Raw genomic sequence first — 13034 nt, 5'->3', positions numbered from 1 at the left:
CAAGAAATTAACCATAAGGAATTGAAATACAATATTCATTCAATTAAAGGTCTGTAGGGAAAATACTGGCCTTTGTCAAACAGAGAAAACACAGAAAATTGAACTGTATATGAATGGAATGAAACTGGGAATACAAATATTATCTAGAATTATCTCCTACATTCCATGTTCCTAAATCTTTTCTACCCTGTCTAATTTTCCCCATTCAGAGCATGTAACCACTAGTGAAGTAGAGAGAAGTCTCTAGCTTTAGAGAGATGTGTTATGTATAGTTTTCTACTGTGTAACAGGAGACATTCCTGGAAAGTCCAAATTCGAATCTGGTCAATGTAAGGAAAGGTGTTCAGCAGGTAGTCCACAGGAGTTGTCAGTGCCATCATCATTAGGCCCTCCCTGAAAACTCTCTTGTAACTTGGAGAGTTCTAGCTTCTTCTGTGATGTCATAACTATTGTCGTGACTGCAACTGCCTCTCAGATATTCCTTCAGTACCAATAGGTTTTACTAAGATCCTCTAATTCAGAGCAAATTGGGGTGTGATAACAAAGAGGATGAAGAGATTGGAAATGGAAAGAAGGAATCTGGCCTTCTGTCTTGGTATAAAAAATAAGGAAGAGATATGTGGTCCTTTGGAAAGTTCAATGAGTCCTTTGTAGGGCTTGAGTGTTATCGCTGAAGAGATAGCCTTAATCTGAGCCTTATACATAAGGGAATCATAAGCTTGGAGACTCTCAGAAGCAAAAGGACTTCCCTGTTCTTATGGTTCCTGAGGGATTATATCGTTCATTTCTTTATTACAAAAACCAAGTGTTGTGAAAGGCAGAGTTGTTTCCTGAGAGCTCATGACTTTTACTCTTTTTGTCAAGAAGAAAAGATCCTAAGGAAGAAGGGAAAAGCAAGTATTCTGTCCCTAACTCAAGGTAATCTCCTCTGTCCTTTGGACACCTATAGTCCAGTTTGTGTCTGACACTGATATTTGGGAGAGTATGTTCTTCTAGTTGAGACTTCATCATCTCAGTCTTTCCACTAGTATTACTATGACTACGACTTTAAATTTCCGAGTCAATAATTGTGATGACTTTGCACATTTATTTTCTTTTATATCATTCCTTTTTTTATATTTTAGCAAAATTAATTACTTTTAACTCTATATATATGTATGTATGTATGTATATATACATTTAAAATACTCTTTCCTTTTCCAGTTTCCTGACCATAAGTTCCCTACCCATTCCATTTCCTTCTTTAACCAGCCTTTCTGCCTCATGACATTACCGTGAACTGGAAGACAAACTAGGGAGGACAAGTGCCTCTCTTTCCAATGTTGCCCAAGAAGGGCATCCTCAGCCACTTATGCATTTGGACCCATAGGTCAGTCCATGTATTTTCTTTTTATATTGGTCTAGTACAAAAAAGCTCTGGTTCAATGGCACAGTTGTTCTTATGGTGTTGAAAGCAACCTCAGCTCTTCTAATTCTTTTTCAAAATTTACCAACAAGAGGTCCGTTTTCAGTGAACTGGTTTGCTTCCAGCATTCACTTCTGTATTTGACATGCTGTCTCTCTCAGTAAATATCTATATCTCGTACCTGGCAGAAAGCACTTCTTACCATCATCAATCTTATCTAGTTTTGTTGGTTGATGTATACATATATAATTTTGGTGGCTCCTACACCTAAGTGTTTAAGTGGAAAGTTATCACGGATTCTGGCCAAATATGTCAATAGTGTAGAATTCACCAATGACAATTTCAAATAGACTCTCTCCTGTTTTTATGAACCTATTGAAGTAGATGTATAAATGGTCCTCAAGACATTTTTCTCCCTGCCCATCATTGGGTATTTTATGTTTGGCCTTAAGAAGAATCAAGGTAAATCATCCTATGCTAAAGTCTGGGCATGCAAACACTGGAAGGTGCTCAGAGTGTATTGATATCAAAAGAGACTAGAGAACCAAATTCCATAGTTCATGTTTTCCTTTGCTTTCCTGATGTCTGGTAATTTTTTGTTAAAATAAGGATTTGGGAGTTTATCATTTGAAGTAGGTATACAGTATTTACAGTGTTATACTCACTCTATATCTGGGCCTCCTTTGTGACCAAAATCATTGCAGAAAATGGAATTGGAAAACAGAATTATTGAATACACATTGAGCAATATTTACACACCCCTTAACAAGGAATTTACAATAAGAAATTGAAATACAATATTCATTCAGTTATAGGTCTGTTGGGAAAATACTCATTTTTGGGAAACATAGAAAACAAATAAAATTGAACTGTATGTCACAGGAATGACCTGTCAATAAAAATATTATCTAGAAGTATCCACTACACTCCATGCTCATAAATATTTTCCACCCATGCCAATACCCTGACTAACTTTCTCCATTCAGAGCATGTAAACAATAGTCAAGCTGAGAGAAGTCTCGAGCTTCAGGGAGATGGAGTACCTAAAGGTTCCCACTGTGTTACAGGAGATGGACCTGGAAAGGGCACCCTCGAATCTGGTCAGTGTAAGGAAAATTGTTTAGCAGGTAGGCCATGGCATTTCTCACTAACATCACCATTAGGCCTTCCCTGAAAACTCTCTTGTAACCTGGAGAGCCATAACTTCTTCTGTGATGTCACAACTGTTGTCCTGACTGCAACTGCCTCTCAGAAATACTTCAGTATTTCTAGTGTTTACTAATTGGCCTCTAATTTAGAGCAAATAGGGGAGTGAAAACAAAGAGGATGAAGAGATTGGAAATGGAGAGAAGGAAGCTGGTCTTCTGTCTTGGTATAAAAAACAAGGAAGAAATATGTGGTTTTTAGGAAAGCTCAGTGAGTCTTTGGTAGGTGTTGAGTGATATCACTGAAGAGATAGCCTTATCTGAGCCTTTCAGATATGGGAATCAGAAGCTGGGAGCCTGTCAGATACATCTGTGCTTCCCTGTTCTTATGGTTTCTGGAAATCAGTAGGATTATATCATTCATTTCTCTATTCCAAAAGGCAAGTGTTGTGAAGGGCATATTTGTTTTCCTGAGAGGTTATGACCTTTACTCTTTTTGTCAGAAGAAAAGGTCCTAAGGAAGTAGTGAAAAACAAGTATTGAGTACTGAGCTCCGAGTAAACTCCTCCATGTTTTGCATATCTATACTGCAGTTTGTGTCTGACACTGATATCTCGGAGAGAGAAGTACTTGTAGTTGAGACTTCATCATCTCAGTCTCTCCAATAATATTACTCTGAATACCACTTCAGATTTCTGAGTCAATATGTGCGATTACTTGGCAACTTTCTTCTCTTTGATATGTTTCTCATTTTAGCAAATTTTATTGCTTTTAATAACTGGATGTTTCTATATTTACATTTAAAATATAATTTTCTTTCCAAGTTTCTTGCCCTTCAGATCCCACTTGTTCTCTTTTCCTACTTCTCTAACCAGTCTTTCTGTTTGTTGACATTCCCTTGAACTGGGAGACAAACTAGGGAGGACCAAGGGCTTCATGTCCATTGTTGCCCAAAAAGGCCGTCCTCAGCAACGTATGCATTTGGAACCATAGGTCAGTCCATGTACTTTCTTTGTATATTGGTCTTGTAAGCAAAAGCTCTGGTTCACTGGCTTAGTTGTTCTTATGGGGTTGAAAGCACCCTCAGATCTTCTAATCCTTTTTCTAAATTTACCAAAAAGAGGTATGTTTTCAGTTCAATGGTTTGCTACCAGCATTCACTTCTGTATTCGACATGCTGTATCTGTGTCTCTCACTAAATATCTATATCCAATTACTGGCAGGATGTATTTCTTACCTTCATCAATTTTATCGAGTTTTGTTGGCTGATGTATACATATATACATTTGGTGGCTCCTACACCTAAATGGTTCAATGGAAAGTTAACATGGATTCTGCCCAACTATGTCAAGAATGTAGGATTCACAAATGACAATGCAAATAGACTCCTTCCTGTTTTTATGAACCTATTGAAGAAGATGTTTCATTGGTCCTCAAGACATTCTTCTCCCCGCCCATCATCTGGTAGATTACATTTGTTCTTAAGAAAGAATTATGGTAAAAAGTCCTGAATAATCAAGTCTGGCCATGGGAACACTGGAAGGTACAAAGGGTTGTACTGATATCAAATGGGACTAGAGGACTGAATTCAAACTTCATATTGTCCTTTGCTTTCCTGATGACTGGTAATTTTTTGATAAAATAAGGATTTGGGAATTCATCATTTGAAGTAGGTACACAGTATTCACACTCTTATACTCACTCTATAGCTGGGCCCCCTCTCTGACCAAAATCATTTCAGAAAATGTAATTGGCAAATGGAATTTTTGATTCCACATTGAGGAACATTTACAAAATCCCCTATCAAGGAATTACAGTAAGAAATTGAAATACAATATTCATTCAATTAAAGGTTTTAGAGAAAATATGGCCTTTGGGAAAGAGAGAAAACCCGGAAAATTGAACTGTATGTCACAGGAATTACCTGTCAATAAAACTAATATCTGCAAGAATCTCCTACACTCCATGTTCCTAAACCGTTTTTACCCATGCTATGCCCCTTAATAACTTTCTGCATTATGAGCATGTAACCACTGGTGAAGCATAGGGAAGTCTCTATTTTAGAGTGATGTAGTACATACAGGTGTCCTGTGCCACATGAGACATACCTGGTAAGGGCACTCTCGAATCTGGTCAATGTAAGGAAAAGTGTTCAGCAAGTAGACCAAGGTAGTTCTCAGTGACAGCATCATTAGGACCTCCATGAAAACTCTCTTATAACCTGGTGAGCCCTACCTCCTTCTGTTGTCATGACTGCAACTGCCTCTCAGATTTTCCTTCAATAACTCTAGGGTTTACTAATTGGCCTCTAATTCAGAGACAATTTGGGAGTTAAAACAAAGAGGATGAAGAGATATGATATGGGGAGAAGGAAGCTGGACTTATGTCTTGGTATAAAAAACAAGGAAGAAATATGAGGTGCTTGGGAATGCTTAGTGTGTCCTTGTTAGGGGTCGAGTGGGATCACTGAAGAGATAGCCTTTTTCTGTGCCTTCCACATAAGGGAAACAGGAACTGGGAGACTCTCAGATGCATCTGCACTTCCCTGATCTTTTGCTTCCTGGTAGTCAGAGACTTTATATCATTCATTTCTATATTCCAAAAGTCATGTGTTGTAAAGGACACAGTTGTATTCCTGACAGATCATGGACTTTATACATTTTGTCAAAAAGAGAAAGTTACTAAGGAAGATGGGATGGACAAGTATTGTGTCCTCAGCTCAGAGTAAACTCTACAGTGCTTTGGATACCTATTGTCCAGTTTCTCTCTGTCTGAGACTTCTATCTTGGAAAGAGAAGTGCTCTATTTCAGACTTCATCATCTCAGTCTTTCCACTAGTATTACTCTGTCTATCATTTTAGATTTCCAAGTCAATACTTATGATTAGTTGGCAGGTTTTTTTTTCTTTTATATCTCTCAATTTTTAGCAAATTTTATTGGTTTTTTTAACTGGATGTTCCTTTATTTACATTTAAATTCTTATGTCCTTTCCCATTTTCTGGCCCATAACATCCCTATCTGGTCCCCCTGCCCGTCTTCTATAACCCTTCTTACTACCCCTTAACATTCCCTGGAACTTGGAGTTAAACCTAGGGAGGACCAAGGACTTCTCCTTCCATTAGTACTCACCAAGTCCATCCTCTTCCACATATGCAGTTGGAGCCATAACTCTGTCCATGTACATTCTTGGACATAGGTCTAGTATCAGAAAGCTCTGGTTCATTAGCATTGTCGTTCTTATGGTGTTAAAGCCCCTTCAGCTCTTGTAATCTTTCCTGAAAATCTACAAACAAGAAGTCCATTTTCAGTTCACTGGTTTGCCACTAGCATTCACTTCTGTATTTGGCATAATCTAGTTGTGTCTCTCAGGAAATATCTATATCTGATTCCTGGAAGAATGCACTTACCTTCATCAATCTTGTCTAGTTTTGGTGGCTGATGTATATGTATGTACTTTTGGTGGCTCCTACATCTCTGAGTTTAGCTGGAATTTTGACATGGGTTCTGCATATCTAGGTCAAGACTGTAGAATCCACAAATGGCAACACCAAATAGACTCCATCCTGTTTTTTGAAACTTCTGAAATTGAGGCGTCACTGGTCCTCAAGTCATTCCTCTAGATGCCCAGCCTCCTATATCTTATGTTTGGCCTTAATAACTAATCATGGTAAAATACTCAAAACCCTCAAGTATGGGAATGAAACTCAGGAAGGTAGATATTGCAGAACTGATATCAAATGGGACTAGAGAACCAAATTCAATAGTCCATGTTGTGCTTTGCTTTTCTGGTATCTGGTAATTTTTTGTTAAAATAAGGATTTGGGAATTTATAATTTGAATTAGGTATACAGTATTTACACTGTTATGCTTACTCTATAGTTGGGCCTCCTTTGTTGCCAAAACCTTTGCAGAAAATGGAATTGGAAAACAGAATTTTTGAGTACACATTGAGGAATATTTTCAAAGTCCCCTATCAACGAATTTTCAATAAGAAATTGAAATACAATATTAATTCAATTAAACGTCTGTAGGGAAAATACTGGCCTTTGGGAAACAGAATACTTAGAATGTTGAACTGAGTCACAGGTATGAACCTGGGGATATAAGTATTATCTAGAAGAATCTCCTATATTCCATGTTCCTAAATGCTTTCTACCCATGCCAAGACCCTGACTAACTTTCTCCATTCAGAGCTTTTAACTACTAGTGAAGCAGAGAGAAGTCTCTAGGTTTAGAGAGATGGAGTATGTAAAGGTTTCAACTGTGCAATAGGAGACTCTCCTGGAAAGGACACCCTCGAATCTGGTCAATGAAAGGAACGCTGCTCAGCAGCTAAGGACATGGCAGTTCTCAGTGACATCATCATTAGGCCTCCCTGAAAAATCTTTTGTATCCTGGAGATCCCTAGCTTCTTCTGTGATGTAACAAGTATTGTCCTGACAGGATCTGCCTCTCCGATATTTCTTCAGTACCTCTCTGGTTTACTAATTGGCCACTAATTCAGAGTAAACAGCCATGTGGGAGTGAGAACAAACAGGATGAAGAGATCAGAAATGGGCAGAAGTAAGCTGGCCTTCTGTCTTAGTATTAAAAAAAAGAAAAAAATAAGTGGTATTTGGAAAAGCTCAGAGAGTCCTTGGTAGGGGTTGAGTGGTATTGATGAAGAAATAGACTTGATCTGAGCCTTCCACATATGGGAATCAAGAGCTGGAGCATCTGGACTTCCCTGTTCTTCTGGTCCTGGATGTCAGAGGGTTTATATCATTTATTTCTTTATTCCAATACCAAGTATTATGAACGGCACAGTTGATTTCCTGAGAGCTCATGACCTTTACTCTTTTTGTCAAGAAGAAAAGGTCCTAAGGAAGAAGGGAAAAACAAGTATTGTGTCCCTAACTCAAGTTAAACTCCTCAAGGCTTTGAATCCCTATAGTGCAGTTTGTGTCTGACACTGATATCTAGGAGAGAGAAGTGCTTCTAGTCGAGACTTCATCATCTCAGTCTTTATACTAATATTAACCTGACTACCACTTCAGATTTCTGAGTCAATATGTTAGATTACTTGGCAGCTTTCTTCTCTTTTATATCATATTTTTTTTATTTTTTAGCAATTTGTTTTCTTTTCAAACTACATGTTTCTATATATACATTGAAAATATGATTTCCTTTCCCAGTTTCCTGCCCATAAGATCCCTACCAGTTTCATTTCCTTCTTCTCTAACCAGCCTTTCTGCTGCATGACATTCCCTTGAACTGAGAGACAAACTGTGGAGGACAAGGCCTCTCTTTCCAATGTTGCCTAAAAAAGGCCATCCTCTGCCACATATGCATTTGGAGCCATAGGTCTGTCCTTGTACTATTTTGTATGTTGGTATAGTATGAGAAAGTTCTGCTTCATTGGCATTGTTGTTTGTATGGGTTTGAAAACACCCTCAGCTCCTCTATCCTTTTTCAAAATTTACGAACAATAGGTCCGTTTTCAGTTCAATGGTTTACTAGTAGCATTCACTTCTGTATTTGACATGCTGTATCTGAGTATCTCAGGTAATATTGATATCCGGTTCCTGGCAAAATGCATTTCTTACCTTCATCAATCTTATATAGTTTTGATGGCTGATGTATACATATATACTTTTGGTGGCTCCTACACTTATGTGGTGAAGTGGAATGATAACATGGATTTTACCCAACTATGTCAAGAATGTAGAACTCACAAATGACCATTTCAAAAATACTCCTTCCTATTTTTATAAACCTAATGAAGTAGATGTTTAACTGGTCCTCAAGCCATTCTTCTCCTTTCCCATCATCCAGTATCTTATGTTTGGCCTTAAGATAGAATCATGTTAAAACATCCTAAAACCTCACGTCTGGCCATTGGAATACTGGAAGCTCAATAGTGTAGTTCTGATATCAAATTGTACAAGAAACCGAAATCAATAGTCCATGTTGTCCTTTGCTTTCCTGATGTCTGTTAATTTTTCAATAAAATAAGAATTTAGGAATTTATCACTTGAAGTAGGTACACAGTTTTACACTTTTTATACTCACTCTATACCTGGGCCCATTTTGTGACCAAAATCATTGCAGAGAATGGAATTGGAAAACAAAATTTTTGAGTACACATTGAGGAATATTTACCAAGTCCCTTGTCATGCCCAACCTCGACCAGCAAAAAAGATATGACCAATGAAGATCTTCTTCAAGCAGTTTTACTCAGGAACCTTGAAACAATCTTCTGACCCCGGGGAACCCCCGGAGAACACTTAAATAGCTAGTGCTGGCTAATCGCAGCAAGCTATCTGGGTCATGCAGACAGGCTATCACTATGCGGAAGCTAGCAAGCCAGGCAGGTATAGCCAAATAAGGACTTGCTTACTACAAGGAGCACACACTGTTCGGAGGGTGGAAAGTGGAACCAGCACGATCTTTGACGCGCGTCACGTCACAGACACCTATAGTTCCACCTTTTTGTTTAATTAAACAAGCAGGCAAAGGCACCACTGAGTGTAGTGACCCCCACTGTCTTAGGATCATCCCTTCATTAAACCAGTCTTATGACACCTCTTTGCCCACCAAGTTCCTTAGCTAGAAGAGAGGTTGCCCATAACTGGGGAGGGTCACTCACACATACTCATGCCTGAGGTACAACAAGGTCTTCTGAATAACCTTAAGCCAGGCTTGAGGGGACTGTCCTGCTTCAATTGCTGCAAATACCTGTACCACCATAACAGCGTGCCGCCTCTGAACAAACCTCATTCTACAGAGACACCACAGGCACACTAGGCAGACCAGCAGCAAGAATCCAACTAGGGTTCCCATACCCTCCCACTCCCTCAGATGATTCATAGCAGCCTCAATCCAAAATGACAATCCCGTAGCCAGTCTAGCATATGCACGTGTGGAGTTCACCGTCACGATGGCTGCACATAGCTGAACCATTAAGAAATCGAATTCTCCTGTCCAATTTCCTAGAAGATAACTTGACAACTTTTTAGAAAAATTAGATGAGTGGATTTAAAAGTCATGACGTATCGGCATGAGTCTCCGGAACACCAATAGTATCCCCCACAGGGGTTCCATTTGGACCACCATTTGGGTCACACCAAGAAGTGTCAGCAGCAGCAGGATCTTCATTCTTGTTGTACCTCCTGGTCAATCTTTCAGCGACCCACAACGGATCTTGCCGGTCCTGAGGAAACACACAAAGAGACCCTCTTGCCCATGACAACACGGGATCTGGCCAATGTCATAAGCCAGTGATCACGTCTTTCCATTTCACGTAACCTTTCAACATGCCCACCCGACACTGATGTCTGTCAGTGGCAGATAGGCCATCATAATCCAATATTAAAAAATTAAGAGTAAAAGGGGCTAAGGATATGTGTTCCCTGGTGGTTCTACCATGGCCTATTCCCCCTATTTGTTTAATCACGCATTCCTTCAAGGTACGATATGCTTGCTCAACAATACCTTGACATTGGAGATTATAAGGCAGGCCATGGGTCAACTGCATATCCATCTGTTTACAAAAGGATTTGAAAGATATAGCAGTTTAAGCTGGGTCATTATCAGTTTTTAAGTGTTAAGGCTTTTTCCAAACAGCCCAGGCTTATAGTAAGTGTCCAATAACATTGCGTGGCTTTTCTCTACTCATAGGGGTAGCATGAATGACACCTGAACAAGTATCCACAGAAACATGAATGCATTTTAGAGTCCCAAATCCAGATATGTGAGTTACATCCATTTGCCAAATCTTTAGGGGCAAAAGGCCTCTAGGATTAACCCCTACACCTGGGGAATCGTGAAAAGTGATACACTGTTGACATCCTAAAACTATCTGTCGAGCATCTGCTCAAGACAGATGAAACTTCTGTTCTAAGGTCTTAGTAGGCACATGAAATTGTTGATGAAACTGTCCAGCTTGATCCAATGATGAGCTTAAGAAGATGAACTCCATTTGGGTCCATCTATCCACAAGATCATTTCATTGTTAGACAAAAATCTTGACCTCTTTTCAGATCAATTCCTGAAGTTCCCTCAGCAGCTGGCATACCGTGCTGCTAATTTTAATAGGGCTAACCACTTCTAAAATCTTAACTGCATTAACAAATATGATGAATCAGAGAGCAAATTAAAGGCAAAGGAACAATTTTTATACACTTCCTGCACAATCTTGAGTTCAATTATTTGTGGAGAGCTGGGATGATATTGACACAAAATTGGCTCTTGATGGTTAATCATATAAGCTCCACAGCCATTTTTGGATCCATCTGTAAAAATGTTTGGCGCCCCCTGTATAGAAGTACTGGAAGTAACCTTAGAAAGAATATGGGATGTTCTTTAAAGAAGGATAGCAAAGAATGTTTTGGATAATGATTATCTATCTCTCCATGGAATCCACAGCATAATATAGCCCAATCACCCACAGTGCCACACAAGATCTTCATCTGCTGACCTGTATAGGGCACTATGATCGAGATTAGGGAAACACCAAAAAATTGTATGCACTTTTGGATCCCATACAGGGCTAATTCTGTAACTGCTGTAGGATAATAATCTACTGATCTAGCTGGAGAAGCCTTGGGATAAAAACAAAGCAGAGGGCCATCTTGGCACAACAATTCTGTGGGCTGCATGTAGGTGGCTAGAATTCATAGCACAATGTCTGCACCCTCCTTCCATCGATGTAAAATTGCGCCTTGTAATCCTTTTTCAACCTTCTTTAAAGCTCTCCTTGCTTCATCTGTCAATTGTCTATGAGAACCCAAGGCCAAATCCCCAACTAAAGTATTATAAAATGGTTTTAATTCATAATTTGGTAAATTTAAATAACATCTGACCCAATTAATATCTCCTAATAATTTTTTAAAATCATTAAGTCTTAAGATTATCTTTCCTCCATTCATCCTCCTGGGGAATAATGATAAATGACTTAATTTTGCTCTTAAATAATTTAAAAGATTGCCCTTTTGTACCTTTTCTGGGGCAATAATCCCCTACCTTCTAGCAATTTAACTAAATTTCCACATGATAAATCTAAAATCTCTTCATTCTTTGCAGTTAAAAGGATATCATCCATAATATGAGGTGCATGAAACTTCTGTCTTATTGGGGTGATGGTGTTGCCAACAAAAAGTTGACATATAGAAGGGCTATTTGGCATACCCTGTAGAATAACTACCCACTCATATTTTTGATCAGGTTCTTCATGTTTGCATGATGGAACAGTAAAAGCAAATCTTTCACTATCCCTTGGACAAAGAGGTATGAAGAAAAAGCAATCTTTTATATCAATCAGTACAGCAGGTCAACAGGCTGGCAGAGAGGATAAAAGAGGAAGCCCACGTTGCACTGGGCTCATGATTTGCAACTGTTGATTATTAAATTGTAAATTATGCATTATCATTCCCTGACTTCTTATATCACATATATTGGGGTATTCCAATATGATACTGATGGTTTTATATGCTTCATAGTCAGCTTTAGCTGTGGCAAGCTTCTCAGAAGAAAGCAGTCACTGAAGAACCCACACTGGCTCCTCTGTTTTCCAGGTAATGGGAACCCTTACTCAGCAGCCCCAAGGAAAAACCCAAGTCCTGATCCTTTTCTCTCTTTTGGGCAGTTATAGGGTTAGTCCTACCCTGCAGGTATTTCCCTATTCCCTTACTGGGAATATAACCCATATGTTTCATAATCTTTTGTGAAGTTTCAGAATACTCAGTGTTCAATTTGAAACCCATATATTTCAGCAAATCTCTCCCTCAAAGGGAAATGGGCAAATCCAACATACAGGGTTTCATAACTCCCGAATGCCCTTCCTGATCTCTCCAACTCAATTGTCTTGCGCTCATATCAGGAGCTCATGCTTAATGGAGACATTGTAATGTTTGATATGAGACCTGTACTGGCCATCCAGAGGGCCAATCTTTCTTAGCTATTATACTTCTATTGGGCACTGTATCCAACAGTCCTAGGATCCTTTTTCCTTCTACCCTTAGCTGCAATACTGGGCGTTGGTTTAAACCCAAGGCTAGAAATGTAAGGTCGGAGCTGAAACCATTCTCTCCTCTCCCTCTAGACTGGGCTGCAAAACTTCCATGAAGCCTAGGCAAAGTAATAGTTTGGCTATTCTGTCCCCAGGGGAAATGGCAGTAATCTCTTTCAGTGATTCTACCATGTTCTTGACTACCCCAGTATAATCTGGGTCAATAACTCCTGGATGGACATGTAGTCCTGTTAAAGCCGTAGATGATTTCCCTATAAGTAACCATACTGTGCCAAGTTCAAGGGGACGTTTAAATCAGTTTCTATCAACTGTACACCCATCCAAGGAGTTAGTACGAGTCTGGCAGTGGACCAGATGTCCAGTCCTGCAGAGCCTTTAGTGGCTCTCCTTGGCCCCTCAGATGGCGAAGGGATGACCATCTCTCGTGACTCGGTTCTACATCCTAATTCTCGACTGGCACATATATTTGTGGGCC

The sequence above is a fragment of the Rattus norvegicus genome, assembly GCF_036323735.1.
Source record: "Rattus norvegicus strain BN/NHsdMcwi chromosome Y unlocalized genomic scaffold, GRCr8 chrY_unlocalized_3, whole genome shotgun sequence".
Classification (NCBI taxonomy): Eukaryota; Metazoa; Chordata; class Mammalia; order Rodentia; family Muridae; genus Rattus; species Rattus norvegicus.
The sequence above is the reverse complement of the archived record's forward strand: the minus strand, read 5'-3'. Positions refer to the sequence as shown.